Source organism: Salmo salar, chromosome ssa05 (genome assembly GCF_905237065.1).
Source record: "Salmo salar chromosome ssa05, Ssal_v3.1, whole genome shotgun sequence".
Taxonomy (NCBI): domain Eukaryota; kingdom Metazoa; phylum Chordata; class Actinopteri; order Salmoniformes; family Salmonidae; genus Salmo; species Salmo salar.
In genome coordinates this window covers 85,514,521-85,532,479 of record NC_059446.1, presented here as the reverse complement: position 1 = coordinate 85,532,479, position 17,959 = coordinate 85,514,521, and the positions used below count along the sequence as shown (strand labels likewise).

Here is a 17,959-nt window from a genome sequence, read left to right as displayed (position 1 = left end):
GGAAAGCGTGAGAGCTCCACCTTTTATTCGACGAAGACGCGAGGCGGGCGATGACCCGCTCGAGGGATCCACCACACTGTGGTTCCCTCCCGGTTGCTCACGGCTGAGCAGCAAGCCAGAAATGCAGGCTGTTCTCAAGCAAAGTATAAAACCTGAGGTGACCAAAAGAGGCCGGGGCAAGGAAGGTTTCAGAAGACCGAAAAAGAAGGCAGGAATGAGGAACCTTGGAAGAAAAGAGCTGCGGGAGATGGGCAGTAGATCAGTGTTTACAGTAACGCATTTGAATACGCCCGAAAGCCTTCCTCACAGCCAAGCTGTCAAGATGACTTTGCATTTGCTTATTGCAAGGCATGCTTCTTTGCTACCACCTCAAGAGAATGTGAGAAATTTCTTTGACGGATTAGTGTTGGAGGACATTATTATGATGAGAAATGACCGCACAACCAAATGGGGGGAAAGGAATTGCCAATGTTCGAATCCAGACTGGATGCTAGAGAGGGTCTGAAAAGGAGATCGGCATTGCATTGGAGCGAGGCTTGGGAGTCCTATGCAAGCTTCAGAAGAGCAAGGGTTTGAAGCAGCAGGTGGTGGTGTGGAACCAGCTAAAGACAGCAGTGATAAGTTTAAGAAGAGGGCCTTCGCCAGCTCAACACTGAGAGGTGCATCCTCCCAGACCGTGCTAGGTCTCGGCCACCAGTGCCCTAGCAGGTCTACAAAGTCCAATTCCTCCTCCCAATGAGGAGTCTCTGTGTCTTGGTGGAAAACCTTCCTACTTAGTGGAGAAGAGTGGACAGAAAGGAGATCTTCCATCATGCAGACCCCAAGTACGATCAGATCCTTCACCTTCTTGGACAGGTATGGATCAGAGACAAGCTCTGTATTTGTGCTGTCCAGAAGCCTGAGGGACTACTGTGCTGCCTTGACTCCCCTCACAAGCAGAAATTTCTCAAAACGAATTGTGTACATCTCTCCTATCTCGCAGAAAAATGGTCGCCATGCTAGAATCTGGGGAAAATCCAATGGATGGGTGCACCACCCTCTTGAAAGGTTCACAGCAGATCTCAGGAAAGGCTTCAAGAGAGACCGAGAAGGATGCTGTGTGAATCTGGAGAAGATTTGCCTGTATGTGCGAAACCTGCCTTTCGACGTGCGCAAAGTTGAGATTGTGGACTTCTTCCTAGGCTTCAGGATCTCAGAGGAGGCTGTTGTTTTGCTGCTTGACCAAGAGGCCAATGGGCTTGGAGAGGCTTTGCTGATCTTTTCAGACTGAGGTGGAGGCTAGTGAGGGCACAGTCTCTGAAATGGGCAAGAGTTCTTGGAACAAATGTCATCCTGAAATGCATTTCTCTGGCTCAGATGCGTGAATTAGGAGTTGGTGAACCTGCAGTGACAGAGCAACAGATGGAGAGAAGCTCTGTGAGAGGTACTTAACCAGGAACAGTGAGGCGACGTCCCATCTGTACACTGATTACAGGGTCAACCCCCGATATGGTGCCATCTTCCTATGAAACGACTCAAGGGTTCATATTCATGGAGTGCAGCAGTCTGGGTCTGAATTCTCGAACATGATGGAAAACCCTGTTCTCCTGACAACAGGGGCAATGGCTCTCCTCATAGACATGGAGGCTATGGACCTTCTGCACAGCAGCAGCTTGATGGTCCAACATGCCCGAAACTGGTTAATCTACCTTGGACTATCAGAATTGAAGAAATCTATGATTTTTGCTTTGGATATCGTAATTTCTGGATCGGTCCCATTCGGTATGACAACAAAGGGATTCCTAAAAGGCTCAGCAACGGTTGTTTCTGAATCTCGCTTGGAGGCGTTAATGGTAGTTGAGGAATTGAGTGGAAGACCAATAGGCAACAGAAGTGCAAAACTAGTTTTTTGTGTGAAATTTTGTCCTCCGTGAGCAGAACATGAAAGAACCTTTTGGGCTTTTAAATTGGTGACCTTAGGAAGAACAACTCTCGACTGTATTTGGTTAGTTTGGTGGTTCCAACAGATGGCGACTGAAACAATTTTTGATTTTAAAAATACTGTGTGTGTGTGTGTGTGTATAGCCTTCTTACTTCCATGTGTGTAACGGATAAACTTTTGTCTGTTTTTTCCCTTAAAGAATAACAATTGTTTTTGTATTTTGCCCAACGCTTTGCTTGCTATGTAGCCTGTTTCTGAACTTTTTTTTTAGGTGAAATTTGCCTGAAAATTGTATTTTCTTTAACAGCTGGGTGAAGGTAGAACTTAATTTTGCAACTATTATTTGTTGAAATGTTTACTGTATTATATAGTGTAAAAAAGTTGGGTTCATTAAACTTAGGTGGAAATTTTGATTAAAATGCATCATGTTATCGTCTTTGAAGATTGTCTAAGATGTTTTGTTGTATGATAAATACCGTACGTTTGCTTATGCCTATATATATATTTTCCTGTGGTCAATTTGGTGGTCTTTGGGTCTGAGAATGGCCTTGAATGCCATGTTATTTCTTGCTTTAGCTGGACACACACACCTCAAATGGTTAAGTATCTATATATGTTAGGTATTCCCCAACTCACACGCCAAGTTATGCAGATTTAACACAAGCAAAGTTGGTGCAACTCTGTCTGCATTAACTCCCTCTTTATTTTATTCTGATGCAGATGTGTATTACATTTTGGTTGTCAGGAGCAGTGAGAATAAAATGTTTAGAATGCAGTGAGACTTTCACACTTAACTGAGAATCTGTGGAATTGCACCTACATTACTTCCAGCTACCCAATTCCCAACAAGTAACCAAGAGTTGGACCACGGTACCAATGTTAACTATCTCAGAAATGGTTTTCCACTCTAAACCTTGAAGTAATAACTGGGTGGCCGTAGCCTAGCGTGTTAGAGCATTGGGTCAGTAATCAAAAGGTCACTGGTCCCGAACACCTTGGAGAAGGGCCCTAGCAATCCTGTCAAGAACTTCGTTCACCGCTACCGCATGTGGCAAGCCGGGCCTCCCTGAGTGGCGCAGCTGTTTAAGGAACTACATTTTCCAGTGCTTGAGGCATCACTACAGACACTCAAGGTTTGAACCCAGGCTGCATCACACCCAGCCGTGATTGGAAGTCCCATGAGGCGTGTATAATTGGACCAGCATCGTCCGGTTGGCCGGGTGTAGGCAGCTATTGTAAATAAATATTTGTTCTTAACCGACTTGCCTTTGAAGTTAAAGGTTAAATATATATATTTTTAAAAGCTGTACCGAGCGCCAAGAAGGGCACCAAAAGGCTCCTGAACAGCTTCTACCCCCAAGCCATAAGACTGCTGAGAAACTGTGACCAACACTTTCTCTCACATAGCACATGCTGCTGTAAATTATATCCTGAACACGTCTCTTTTTACCCCTACCTACATGTACATATTACTCTCAACCACCTCGCACCCCTGCACATTGACTCGGTAACGATACTTTTATAGTATAATATATATATATATAGCCTCATTATTTTATTGCATTACTATTTACTTTTTTGTGCTAATCCCCTTATTTTTTAAACTCTGCATTGTTGGGAAAGGGATCGTAAGTTAAGCATTTCACGACAAAGTCTACACCTATTGTATTCGGCGCATGTGATAAATACAACTTAGATTTTTGACAAGGTGTCGGCGTGCCCTTGAGCAAGGCACTACACCTTAATTTGCTCCATAGGGCGCCGGACTACTATGGCTGACCCTCTAATACAACACATTTCCACTGCAGCTATCCGGTATATGTGACCACTTATTTTATTTTTTAAATCAAATGACTTGATATAAAGTCACCAAAAAACACTCACAACCTTTTACAGATGCACAATCGAGAGCATCCTGTCGGGCTGTATCACCGCTTGGTACGGCGGTGCCGGCTCCGCCAATAACCGAGAAGGCTCTCCAGAGGGAAGTCACTCAACAACGCATCACCAGGTGCAAACCACCTGCCCAGGCCACCTTAGCAGCACTACGATCCCAGGAAGGCCAAAAAGACTCATCAAGGACATCAACCACCTGAGCCACCGCCTGTTCACCCCGCTACCATCCAGAAGGCGAGGTCAGTACAGGTGCATCAAAGCTGGAACCAGAGACTGAAAAACAGCTTCTATCTCAAGGCCATCAGACTGCTACAACAGCCATCACTAACATTGGATTGGCTGCCGCCAACATACTGACTCAACTCCACCCACTTTAATAATGGAAAAATTATAGTAATCAATTTATTACTTAGCCACTTTATATCATATAAATGTTTACTTACCCTACATTACCCATCTTTTATGTATATACTGGGTACGCTATACCATCTATTGCATCTTGCCATCTTGATGTAATGTATCACTAGCCATTTAAACAACGCCACTTTTATATAACGTTCTCATACCCTTCCATTTTTTTGCTCATCCTATATGTATATACTGTACTTTAAAACCATCTACTGTAGATCTTGCCTATGCTAGCTCGGCCATCACTCATTTATATATTGTGTATGCTATTAATTGTATTCATTCTTTACACTTGTGTGTATAAGGTAGTTGTTGTGAAATTGTTAGGTTATATTACTTGTTAGATATTACTGCATGGTCGGAACTAGAAGCACAGGTACTTTGTACACTTGCATTAACACCTCCTAACCACGTAAGGTGTGATAAATACATTTGATTTGATTTGAATGGGATAGAGAATCAATTTAAGGTGGATGAAAGGGGCATGCTGACAATGCATTGAATTTAGTGGTCATTTGTTGAGCCACAATAGTTAGTCGCGTATTTGTTACCAAAATCCTGGCTGATATTACTTAGGATCATTTGTGGCAAGCTTTTTGTGTGTTTATATTACAGTAATGGATAAGCCATTCTATATTAGAGGCCTAATCGATTATGATTTTTCAACGCCCGATAGCGATTATTGGCTGAGGACCAAAAGGCCGGTGCCGATTAATCGCCGATTTATTTATTATTTTTTATAATGACAATATCAACAACACCGAAAGAACACTTATTTTAACTTAATATAATACATCAAAATCACTTTAGCCTCAAACAATGAAACATGTTCAATTTGGTTTAAATAATGCAAAACAAAGTGTTGGAGAAGAAAGTAAAAAGTGCAATAGGTGCTATGTAAGAAAGCTAAGGGTTATGTGCTCTGTTTCAGAACATGGGAAACATAAGTGAAAGCTAGTGGTTCCTTTCTTTTAACATGAGTCTTCAATATTCCAGGTAAGAAGTTTTAGGTTGTAGTTATTATATTATTATAGGAATTATAGGACTATTTCTCTCTATACGTCATTTGTACTTCATATACATTTGACTATTGGATGTTCTTATAGGCACTTTTAGTATTGCCAGTGTAACAGCATTAAGCTCCTTCCCTCTCTCGCCCCTACCATGGGTCAACCAAGAACACACGACAACAGCCACACTCGAAGCAGCATTACCCATGCAGAGCAAGGGGAACAACTACTCCAAGCCCCAGAGTGAGTGACGTTTGAAACGCTATACGCCACCCCGCTAACTAGCTAGCCATTTCACATCGAAGCACCAGCCTAACCTAGGGGAGTTGATAGGCTTGAAGGGGTGGAACTACAACAGGGAATCTGTCTCCAAAACGTAAAAGTAAAAAGTTGCCAACCAACAACGCATACAAAGCAGCAAACACATACAAACCTTAGCTAACTAGCTCGTCAACAGGCATCAAACTCACCACGTAGCTTATTCTTAATGTTTGAACCAGCAGGCAAACAGACATGTGAGGGACAGACATTTTTCGAGAATAAAACATGATGAGTGAAAACGAATGAAATAGACCACTCCCCAACCGGTATCTTACGCGCCGCCGCTATACAACTTTGTATGCGTTTTTTTTTGGAAACTTGTTATTTACAAAGTTTTTGGAACAGATTCGTCTGGAACGTCCCACAAATTATACCTTCACCCAGGTTGAAGTCATAAACAGCGCACGTGCCGAAGCACAGCAAAGGGCTGCTTGAATGAATGCATTACGAGCCTGCTGCCGCCTACCACCGCTAAAGTCAGACTGCTCTTATCAAATCATAGACCTAATTATAACATAACAAAACACACAGAAATAGTTGCCTTCAGGTCATTAATATGGTTGAATCTGGAAACTATCATCTCGAAAACAAAAGTTTTTTTTCTTTTTCAGTGACATAACACTGGAAACTGCTCCGTATTTTATCTAAAGGGTGACTAAGTCTAAATATTCCTGTTAGGCATTGATGTTTATGGTTAGGTACATTGGTGCAACGACAGTACTTTTTTTTCGCAAATGCGCTTGTTAAATCAACACCCGCTTGTCGGGCAGACTGTGATTAATGAAAAATTAACAGGCACCGCGATCGATCATATGCAACGCAGGACACGCGTTAGATAAATCTAGTAATATCACCAACCATGTGTAGTTAACTAGTGATTATGTTAAGATTGATAGTTTATTATAAAGTCTAATGGTAGCTAGCAATCTACGTTTAATGCCGTTAATCTTCTGTGGAGTGCCGTAAGGCAGGTGGTTAGAGCGTTGGACTGCAACCGAAGGTTGCAAAAACGAATCCTGAACAGCAGTTAACCCGGCTTTCTAGGCCGTCATTGTAAATAAGAATATGTTCTTAATATGACTTGCCTAGTTATAAAGGTGTAAATTTTGTATTTTTTTTTATTCGCAAATCGGGTGGCGGAAAATACTGATTACCACTGTTATGAAAACTTGAATGGGCCCCCAATCAAACGTCCATTCCGATTAATTACTCTACATAGTGCTTTAGCAATTTATCCTCTATATAGTGCTATTTAGCACTAACTATTCTCTATATAGTGCTATTTAGCACACTATTTCTCTTACATGTGTGCTTTAGCACCCTATTTCTATATATAGTGCTTTAGCACCCTATTCTATATATAGTGCTTTAGCACCCTTATCCTCTATATAGTGCTATTTAAAGCACACTATTCTCTATAGTGCAAACAGCAAAGAACTATAGGAACAGGGCCCCACTTTAGGACACAACCTAAAGTCACTTATAATGGTAAACTATAGGAGACAACATTGTCATTGTTGCTGTTTAACCGTGGAATAAAGATCATCAACAGGCTTGCTTCACACTGACAGTATTAAATCCTCTTTTCCGAGCCAGAGCGGCCCATACAGCAACATTCCACAGGCTTGCTTTTCCACACTAGGACAGAATTATAGCCTTGTCCTGAGCCAGAGCGCCCAAACAGAACATTCATACACAGGCTTGCTTCACACTGACAGAATTACAGCCTTGTCCTAGCCAGAGCCGGCCCATACAGCAGAACATTCATACAGGCTTGCTTCACACACTGACAGTGTTAAATTCTTGTCCCGAGCCAGAGCGGCTTCACACAGAACATTCATACAGGCTTGCTTCACACCGACAGCATTAAAGTGTCAGGCAGGTAGCCTAGTGGGTAGTGGTTGGGAGCAGGTAGCCTAGTGGGTAGTGGTTGGGGCTGCAGGTATGCCCAGTGGTTAGGAGCGCTGGACCTAGTCACCTGAAAGGTTGCTAGATCGAATCCCCAAGCCGACAAGCTAAATATCTGTCGCTCTGCCCCGAACAAGGAAGTTAAACGCACCGGTTCCTAGGCTGTCATTGTAAAAAAGAGTTTGTTCAACTGACTTGCCTGGTTAAATAAAGGTAAAATAATAAAAATCCTTGCCGGAGCGTCGCCATAACTGATCAAGGAATTTCTGTTGAACTGGAGCGCTACTTTCACGAATTCTATCATGATCTGATAACAGTAAGCTTAATGGGCATTAGCTAAAGGATAGATGCTACCTATCTTAATAGTGTTTTAACTTCACACATATTTCGAGGAAGTCAACACTTCAATAGTGACGGAAGGATTTAGGAAGAGACAGGCTGTGTCCAAATTCAAAATGGCACCCTACTCGGCCTGGATCAGGGCTCCATATGGCACACACAAAGTCTCTACCTCAACACCAACACCAAAATGAGTCTACTGTTTAACTATCACCCTACTGTATTAGGTCCTAGTAGCCCTGACTTCACTAAGGTACAGCAGCATCAGAGAGCTAGAGAAAAGAGCTTCTGTCCAAAGAAGACTGCAGACTGTCAATCTTTTCGATTAGCCAACTGCTGCAAAGGCCAGCAGCGTGTGGAGCAGCCCATTGCTGCAGGGCCGACCACTCTCCCAGCCTGCTGTCTGGCGGCCCACTGCTCAAAACAGCTCTGCTGCCACATGTCACAGAATCTACTAAGATCCAATGGAACTGCAGGAATCCATTTCCATTCCATAATAGAAATGTAGGCCCTACTGGAACATAGAATACATTCCGCAACTAAGGAATCCCCAAGAGCAAATATTTCGAGGTAAAACAGACATCAGAGAACAGGAAGTAGGCCTATGGCTTCTTGTAAGTGTTGGCTAATTCTATTGTCGGACTCAGACAGAAAAGAGAATCAATTATTTTGGATAATCAATCACTTTTACAGAGTTCCACTGAGAAACAACTTCAGAGAAATGTCAAGACATAATGCTAACAAATAGTTTTCTCCCCCCTTTATTGTGTGTTATGTTGACATATGAAACAGTTTAATCCAGTGTAGAATCCTTCTCTACCAAACAAAAACACTCTTCCTTATTGTTTTGCATTGGCATATCATGCCTGATATTAATGACAAGGGCCCTTATTTCATTTATACTTTTGTTTAATATCTTAAATGTAACCCTACATTTACTGTAATATAAAACACACAAAAACTGCCAAAATGATCCTAAATACAAATCAGCCACAATATGGTAACTAAATACATGACTAACTACCTAACAAATGACCACTGAATTCAATGCATTGTCAGCATGCCCTTTTCCCATTCACCTAAAATGTATTCCCTATCATATTCAAATCAATTTTATTTGTCACATACACATGGTTAGCAGGTGTTAATGCAAGTTAGCGTAAAATGCTTGTGCTTCTTGAAGTTCCGACCATGCAGCAATATCTAACAAGTAATACAAACCTAACACTTCACAACAACTACCCTATACACACAAGTGTAAAGGAATGTGAATACGTCTAATATGTACATACAAAATAAATAAATGAGCAAGATGGCCGAACGCTATAGGCAAAAGATGCAGTAGATGGTTTAGAGTACAGTATATACATATGAGATGAGCAAGTAGGGTAAGTAAACATTATATGATATAAAGTGGCTAGTGATACATTACATCAGGATGGCAAGATGCAGTAGATGGTATAGAGTACAAGGTATATACATATGAGATGAGTAATGTGTAGGGTAAGTAAACATTATATGATATAAAGTGGCTAGTGATACATTACATCAGGATGGCAAGATGCAGTAGATGGTTTAGAGTACAGTATATACATAGGAGATGAGTAATGTAGGGGTAAGTAAACATTATATGATATAAAGTGGCTAGTGATACATTACATCTGTGATGCCGAAAAGATGCAGTAGATGGTTTAGGAGTACAGTATATACATAGAGATGAGCAAATGTAGGGTAGGGAGAACATTATATGATATCATGGATAGTGATAAAATTGATTACATCAATTTTTCCATTATAAAGTGGGTGGAGTTGAGTCAGTATGTTGGCAGCACCACTCAATGCTAGTGATGGCTGTTTAACAGTCCATGGCCTTGAGATAGAAGCTGTTTTTCAGTCTCTCGGTTCCAGCTTTGATGCACCTGTACTGACCTCGCCTTTCTGGATGATAGCGGGGTGAACAGGCAGTGGCCTGGGTGGTTGATGTCCTTGATGGATCTTTTGGCCTTCCTGTGACATCGGGTGCTGTAGGTGGCCTGGGCAGTAGTTTGCACCTGGTGATGCCAGCCAGCAGACCTCACTACCCTCTGGAGAGCCTTTCCGGTTATGGGCTGAGCAGCGCCCTACTTAGGCGGTGATACAGCCCGGCTGGTGGATGCTCTCGATTGTGCATCTGTAAAAGTTTGTGAGTGTTTTTGGTGATTTTATATCAAGTCATTTGATTTAAAAAATAAAACAAATGGTCGCATATACCGGATAGCTGCAGTGAAATGTGTTGTATTAGAGGGTCAGCCTACAGTAATACGGCGCCCCTGGAGCAAATTAAGGTATAGTGCCTTGCTCAAGGGGCACACCGTCAATCTTGTTTGCAAAATCTAAATTGTATTTGTCACATGCGCCGAATACAACAGGTGTAGACTTTATCGTAGAAATGCTTACTACGTATCCCTTTTCCCAACAATGCAGAGATAAGGGGATTAGCACAAAAAGTAAATAGTAATGCAATAAAATAATGAGGCTATATATATATATTATATACAACGAGTATCGTTAACCTCAGTCATTGTGCAGGGGTACTTAGTGTAGTTGAGGTCATATGTACATGTAGGTAGGGGTAAAAGAGACTAGGCGATCAGGATATAAAGTTACAGCAGCATGTGCTATGTGAGAAAGTGTCCGCATTTGTAGCTTCTCAGCAGTCTTATGGCTTAGGGGTAGAAGCTGTTCAGGAGCCTTTTGGTGCCCTTCTTGGCGCCCTCCGGGTACAGCTTTTAAAAATATATATATTTAACCCTTTAACCAGGCAAGTCATAAGAACAAATATTTGATTACAATGACGGCCCCACACCGGCCAAACCCGGACGATGCTGGTCCAATTACCGCCCCATGGGACTTCCAATCACGGCTGGGTGTGATACAGCCTGGATTCAAAACCTTGGTGTCTGTAGTGATGCCCCCAAGCACTGAAATGTAGTTCCCAGGACAGCTGCGCCACTGGGAGTGCTAAGCTTTGCCATGCGGTAGCAGAATGAATCCGAAGTTCTGACAATCTAGGGCCCTTTCTCCAAGGTATTCGAACCAGTGACCTTTTTGATTAACATTGGCCCAATGCTCTTAAACCGCTAGGCTACCGGCCACCCAGTTATTACTTCAAGGTTTAAAGTGGAAAACCATTTCTGTGAGAATAGTTAACATGGTGCACCGTAGTCCAACTCTTGGTTACTTCTGGAAATTGGGTAGCTGGAATAATGTAGGTAACTACGATTCTCAGTTATGAAAGTCCCTGCATTCTAAACATTTTATTCTCACTGCTCCTGACAACCAAAATGTATACATCTGCATCAGAATAAAATAAAAGGGAGTTAATGCAGACAGAGTTGCACCCTTTGCTTGTGTTAAATCCTGCATAACTTGACGTATGAGTTGGGGAATACCCTAACATATATAGATACACTTAACCATTTGAGTGTGTGTGTGTCCAGCTAAAGCAAAATAACATGGCATTCAAGGCCATTCTGAGCCCAAAGACCACCAGATTGACCACAGGAAAATATATATATAGGACCAGTGGGCAATGCAGTATTTATCATACAACAAAACATCTTAGACAATCTTCAAAGACGATAACATGATGCATTTTAATCAAAGAATTTCCACTAAGTTTAATGGACAACTTTTACACTATATAATGCAATAAACATTTCAACAAATAATAGTTGCAAAATTAAGTTCTACCTTCACCCAGCTGTTAAAGAAAATACAATTTCAGGCAAATTTCACTAAAAGAAAAAGCTTCAGAAACAGGCTACATAGCAAGCAAGCGAAGGGCAAAATACAAAAAACAATTGTTATTCTTTAAGGGGGGAAAAAACAGACAAAAGGTTTGTCCGTTACACATGGAGTAGAAGGCTATACACACACACACACACAGTATTTTTAAAATCAAAAATTGTTCAGTCGCCATCTGTTGGAACCACCAAACTAACCAAATACAGTCCGAGTTGTTCTTCCTAAAACGTCACAATTTAAAGCCCAAAAGGTTCTTTCATGTTCTATACGGAGGACAAATTTCACACAAAACTAGTTTTACTTTTCTTGCCTATTGGTCTTCCACTCAATTCCTCAACTGCCATTAACGCCTCCAATAGAGATTCAAAAACAACCGTTGCTGAGCCTTTGGGAATCCCTTTGTTGTCATACTGCAATGAGACCGATCCAGGAATTACCCGATATCCAAAGCAAAAATCATAGATTTCTTCAATTCTGATAGTCCAAGGCAGATTAACCAGTTTCTGGCATGTTGGACCATCAAACTGCTGCGGTGCAGAAGGTCCATAGCCTCCATGTCTATGAGCAGAGCCATTGCCCGTGTTGTCAAGCAGAACAGGGTTTTCCATCATGTGAGAATTCAGACCCAGACTGCTGCCTCCATGAATATGAACCTGCAGGTCGTTCATAGGAAGATGGCCTATATCAGGGTTGACCCTGTAATCAGTGTACCAGATGGGACATCGCCTCACTGTTCCTGGCCAAGTACCTCTCTGAGCTTCTCTCCATCTCTGTTGCTCTGTCACTGCAGGTTCACCAACACCAAATTCACGCATCTGAGCCAGAGAAATGCATTTCAGGATGACATTTGTTCCAAGAAACTCTTGCCCATTCAGAGACTGTGCCCTCACTTAGCCTCCACCTCAGTCTGAAAGATCACCAAAGCCTCTCAAGCCCATTGCCCTCCTCTCATGGTCAAGCAGCAAAACAACAGCCTCCTCTGAGATCCTGAAGCCTAGGAAGAAGTCCACAATCTCAACTTTGCGCACGTCGAAAGGCAGGTTTCGCACATACAGGCAAATCTTCTCAGATTCACACGCATCCTTCTCGGTCTCTCTTGGAAGCCTTTCCTGAGATCTGCTGTAAGACCTTTCAGAGGGTGGTGCACCATCCATTGGATTTTCCCCAGATTCTATCATGGCGACCATTTTTCTCTTCGAGATAGGAGAGATGTACACAATTCGTTTGAGAAATTTCTGCTTGTGAAGAGTCAAGGCAGCACAGTAGTCCCTCAGGCTTCTGAACAGCACAAATACAGAGCTTGTCTCTGATCCATACCTGTCAAGAAGGTGAAGGATCTGATCGTACTTGAGGTCTGCATGATGGAAGATCTCCTTCTATGTCCCTCTTCTCCACCCTAAGTAGGGAAGGTTTTCCACCAAGACAGAACTCCTCATTGGGAGGAGAATGGACTTTAGACCTGTAGGCCACTGGTGAGCGAGACCTAGCACGGTCTGGAGGATACCTCTCAGTGTGAGCTGACGAAGGCCCTCTTCTAAACTTATCACTGCTGTCTTTAGCAGGTTCCACACCACCACCTGCCTTAAACCACTGCTCTTCTGAGCTTGCATAGAGTTCCACAAACCTCGCTCCAATGTAATGCCGATCTCTTTTTCAGACCCTCTCCCTAGCATCCAGTCTGGACTCGAACTTGACAATTCCTTTCCCATTTGGTTGGCGCGGTCATTTCTCTCATCATAATAATGTCCTCCAACACTAATCCGTCAAAGAAATTTCTCACATTCTCTTCGGTCGTAGCAAAAGGCATGCCTTGCATAAGCAAATACAAGTCATCTTGACAGCTTGGCGCTGTGAGGAAGGCTTTCGGGCGTGACTACGGACGTTACTGTAAGACACTGATCTACTGCCCATCTCCACGCGCTCTTTCTTCCAGGTTCCTCATTCCTGCCTTCTTTCCCCGGTCTTCTGAAACCTTCCTTATACGGCCTCTTTTTGGTCACCTCAGGTTTTATACTTTGCTTGAGAACAGCCTGCATTTCTGACTTGCTGCTCAGCCGTAGCGAACCGAGAACCTTTGATGGATCCCTCCGAACGGGTCATCGCCCGCCTCGCGTCTTCATCGGAAGCAAAGATTAGGGGGAAAGCCTCCTCACGCACCCCACCAACAATGTGCACCCCCACCATCTGGGATTTTGAGGCCAGTGAAGAAATTGCGAACGTCCTCAGAACCTGCAGTAGATTCTGAGCCCCTGTAAACGGATGACCACCGCCATTCCGACAACAGCACAAACAACAGCACCTGTAGACAGAGGGGTACATAATAGCATTATTGCAGAACAGTCCTGTGTCCAGCTCACCAATGCTCTCCAGACCATTCCACTATAACATCACCAAAACAGGTGACACCTTGAGAATGAAAAACAGCAACTGAAAACGTTCTGAAAGGATTACGCTGTGCACAAATCTGAAGGTCCCAATAAAGCACTTAGCCACTACAAAATGGAAACACCATAAAAAATGTACAGGCCTACAGGCAACAACGGTAGGTCGGAGATTCTAACATCTGAAAGATTAGTATGCTCGTCTCCAGGAGTGACAAAGTTCCCACCATTAAACTGGATGTCCCTTTCACGGATTGTTCCATCTCAAATCAGCTGTGCATACATTAAATGCATTCAGGTATGAGCCTTCACCATAGTATAATGGCAGGCTTCCAATCTACGATTCCAGGCTTCACTTTACAACTATTCAATTGGATCAAGTGTTAAAAGGTTCACAAGTTTCATGCAATATTCTCCTTCGTTAAGTCACATATACACTACATGACCAAAGGTATGCTTGGAGCTCTGCTCAATCGAACATGTCATTCCAAAAACCACAGGCATTAATATGGAGTTGGTCCCCCCTTTGCTGATATAACAGCCTCCACTCTTCTGGGAAGGATTTCCACTAGATGTTGGAACATTTCTGCGGGGAATTGCTTGCATTCAGCCACAAGAGCATTGGTGAGGTCGGGCAATTAGGATTGCCGAGAGTCTGCCTTCCAATTCATCCCAAAGGTGTTCAACGGTGTTGAGGTCAGGGCTCTGTGCAGACCAGTCAAGTTCTTCCACCACGACAAACCATTTCTGTATGGACCTCACTTTGTGCACGGGGTCCCATTGTCATGCTGAAACAGGAAAGGGCCTTCCCAAATTGTTTCCACAAAGTTGGAAACACAGAATAATCTAGAATGAAATTATATGCTATAGTGTTAAGATTTCCCTTCCCTGGAACTAAGAGACCTAGCCCGAACCATGAAAAACAGCCCCAGACCATTATTCCTCCTCCCCCAAAACTTTATAGTTGGCACTATGCAATGAGGCAGGTAGGGTTCTCCTGGCATCCGCCAAACCCAGATTTGTCCATCCGGACTGCCAGATGGTGAAGCGTGATTCATCGCGCCAGAGAAGCATTTCCACTGCTCCAGAGTCCAATAGCCGCGAGCTTTACGCCACTCAGCCGACACTTGGCATTGCGCATGGTGATCTTAGGTTCTGTGCGGCTGCTCGGCCATGTGCTCGATTTTATCCACTAATTTGAAGGTGCATCCACATACTTTTGTATATATAGTGTATTTCTTCTCTGCGTCCCTGGAATGAAATCGTGTATTTGCCAGAAACTCTCCAATCTATATCAGAAACAGGCATGTATTCAGACCATCAGAATACCCAAACCACAAAAAACCGAAAGGCACAGCATTAACCAATTTCTGTAGATACTTAATATCTAGCAATAACCCATCAATCATTAGGCCTACATCTCGACATACCATACACCATCATTGATAAAGATGGGCATGACATTAGCCATGGACATAGTTAAGCACTTTTCGGACAGCGGAATATGGCCTAGTACCCCTCTGAGTACACCACTTGTCCCTGAAATCAAATCGGCTAGTGTCTCCGGCAGCTGTTCCAAAGACTGTGACCATACTGCAACGAAATAAACATTATCGACGTACGAAATGAAGAAACGCTATAACGCCATAAGCATTCATAAAAAAGTATTTACACGCAACAGAAAACGATAAATCCAAAAAATGGATTAGGGGGGAAATGGTATTAAACGTGACTCTAAACTGACAAGTGTTTGCCAGCAGGCAAGTTAGCTGATCCCGCTGTTGGACGAAGTGTTGATGTATCACCACGCAGGCTACATGTTCTACTGTGATTGGTGAACAACGGCACCCCTTGAAAAAATAAGAGCAGAATCCTATTTTCCTCTGGCTGAGCGGCTTCCATGTGCACGAGAATCACCCGACCGCTCCGCCTGGATAGAATTGTGCCACCCGGTAGCTTTTTCTGTCCGTGCCTTTAATCCTTTTTCTTGGATATGCATCAGTCCACAGAGAGTCAGATATGGGCTTTTCCATACGGCAGTGTTGTTACTCCAGTCCATACACCCTGGTGTATTACTAATAAGGAACGTGTTTCCATCACTACGGCTAAGGACTTGGAACAGTTACTTCGTGAGGTGTGTTAACCATGTTCGGAAAAAACAAGTCAAACTTTCCCAGGTCTGGTCCCAAGTCTGAGTAGGTTCACGGCCCAAGACCTTTAGATTTTGGGGCCAGGCCTCAGAGGTGGAAAAAACAAGTCTTATGACTTCAGTCCAAACACCGGGGTAAAGTCTATTGGAAATGCACCATAGGGGCATAAGAGTAATAGCTGGCATACTTGAGCATGATTGGTCGTTCTGCTGCACAAATCAAAAAGAAACAGCCCGCACCCAGCAGAGCTAAACTTGGTACCCTACTGTGACTGATACTAGTCAAAACAACGTCATGCCACAAAATACATTTAATGTCGAGCACACACAGGCCATTGGTCGATTTAACGCAAACATATACTGGACACATTTAAAAAATATAATTTGCGTAAACTAGATAGAGGACTTTTACGGCGCGCGATATAAAAATGTCCATTCCCAGTCGCACACTGTGATTCAGGGTTTCATAATCATCGACCATTAACATAATTGGACGGCGACATTTCATTTAAGCCAAGTTAAATGGAGAGAAGAGAACCGTCACAAAGCAACCAGTGCAAGACACACATCTGGCTAGAACAATCAGGATACGCGAAACTAGCTAGAAAAAAACCAAAAAAGTTATGCCATTACTTGAGGAAACTAGCACACAGCCCACCATAGCAGGGTTCCTAACGTTAGCTAGCTAGCCACTGTGTATGCTAGCCGGTTAGTTCACAGCTTAACACCCACATTGTCAGCGTTTTATTTACCTAAGAAAATGCACAAGCAAAATACACCATCACAACACTAAAAACTGAATTATTATAAAAACGTCGCAATTTAACGTTAGCTAGCTACATGGCAGCGCTAGCGTAGCTAACAACGCAAGCTAGCAGGTCCCTTTCAGCCTGGCTACTCGTAAAATAACGCTACGCTAGCACTGATAATTCCATCCCAAGAGTCATACCTAAGAGAGAACTTACACAGGCAGCGAGAGAAAAGTTATTTCTTATAAAATTTGACAAAAAAACTAAAGGATGGCAGGAAAGAATATATTTTGGCCTTCGAGTTTCAAACACGTTTAGAAATACGGAAGCCTAGAGGGTGAAGTAAGCAGATCTCGTATGTCATTTCTTCTTCTTCTTCTTCTTCTTCTTCTTCTTCTTCTTCGGCATCATGGCGTTCACACATTTTGTTTGTGCATGCCGCCACCTACTTGCTAGGTAGTGTGTTTTATATATATATACACACACACACACACACACACACACACACGTACCAGTCCAAATTTGGACACACCTGCTCGTTCAAGGGGTTTTCTTTATTTTTACTATTTTCTACATTGTAGAATAATAGGGAAGCCACACAACTATGAAATAACTTACACTCCAGAACGCAGCTCACTCTGTTCACACTTGACACCAACCTTCTTCAACACCCAATCTCCATTTTTATCGCCCATCTCCCTCAAATTCCTCCTCAGAAATCCACCTTTCTGTATCCCTGTCCCAACATTCCTCAACTGCCAACATTGCTTGCGGCCTGCCCGCCATAGCAGCCATTCTCAGAGTGACTGAAGAACAAAATATGGAGATTGTTCCTTCCCATGTCCTTGGGGGAGATGGTTTACTTTCATGGGCTATTCATTTGTGAGACATCTGAAATACACATTTTATTACAAATTAAATATTTTATCATCCAACACCTGAGACAGGAAAAGGATTTAAAAACTATTAAAAAAACAACAATGGGAATATTTGACGTACAATGACCATTGAAGCAAAGCCATAACCTACTTTATGGCTCTTGGAATTGAAGTCCATAGTGCTTCATCATGTTCACTTCACACAAAGTGTTA

The 17,959-nt window shown here is 42.7% G+C and overlaps 1 pseudogene; it reads right to left on the bottom strand.

Moving 5' to 3' along the window:
- Positions 1-1,352: 1,352 nt before the first annotated feature.
- Positions 1,353-13,773, bottom strand: LOC123743060 (RNA-binding protein 12B-like; annotated as a pseudogene).
- Positions 13,774-17,959: the final 4,186 nt, after the last annotated feature.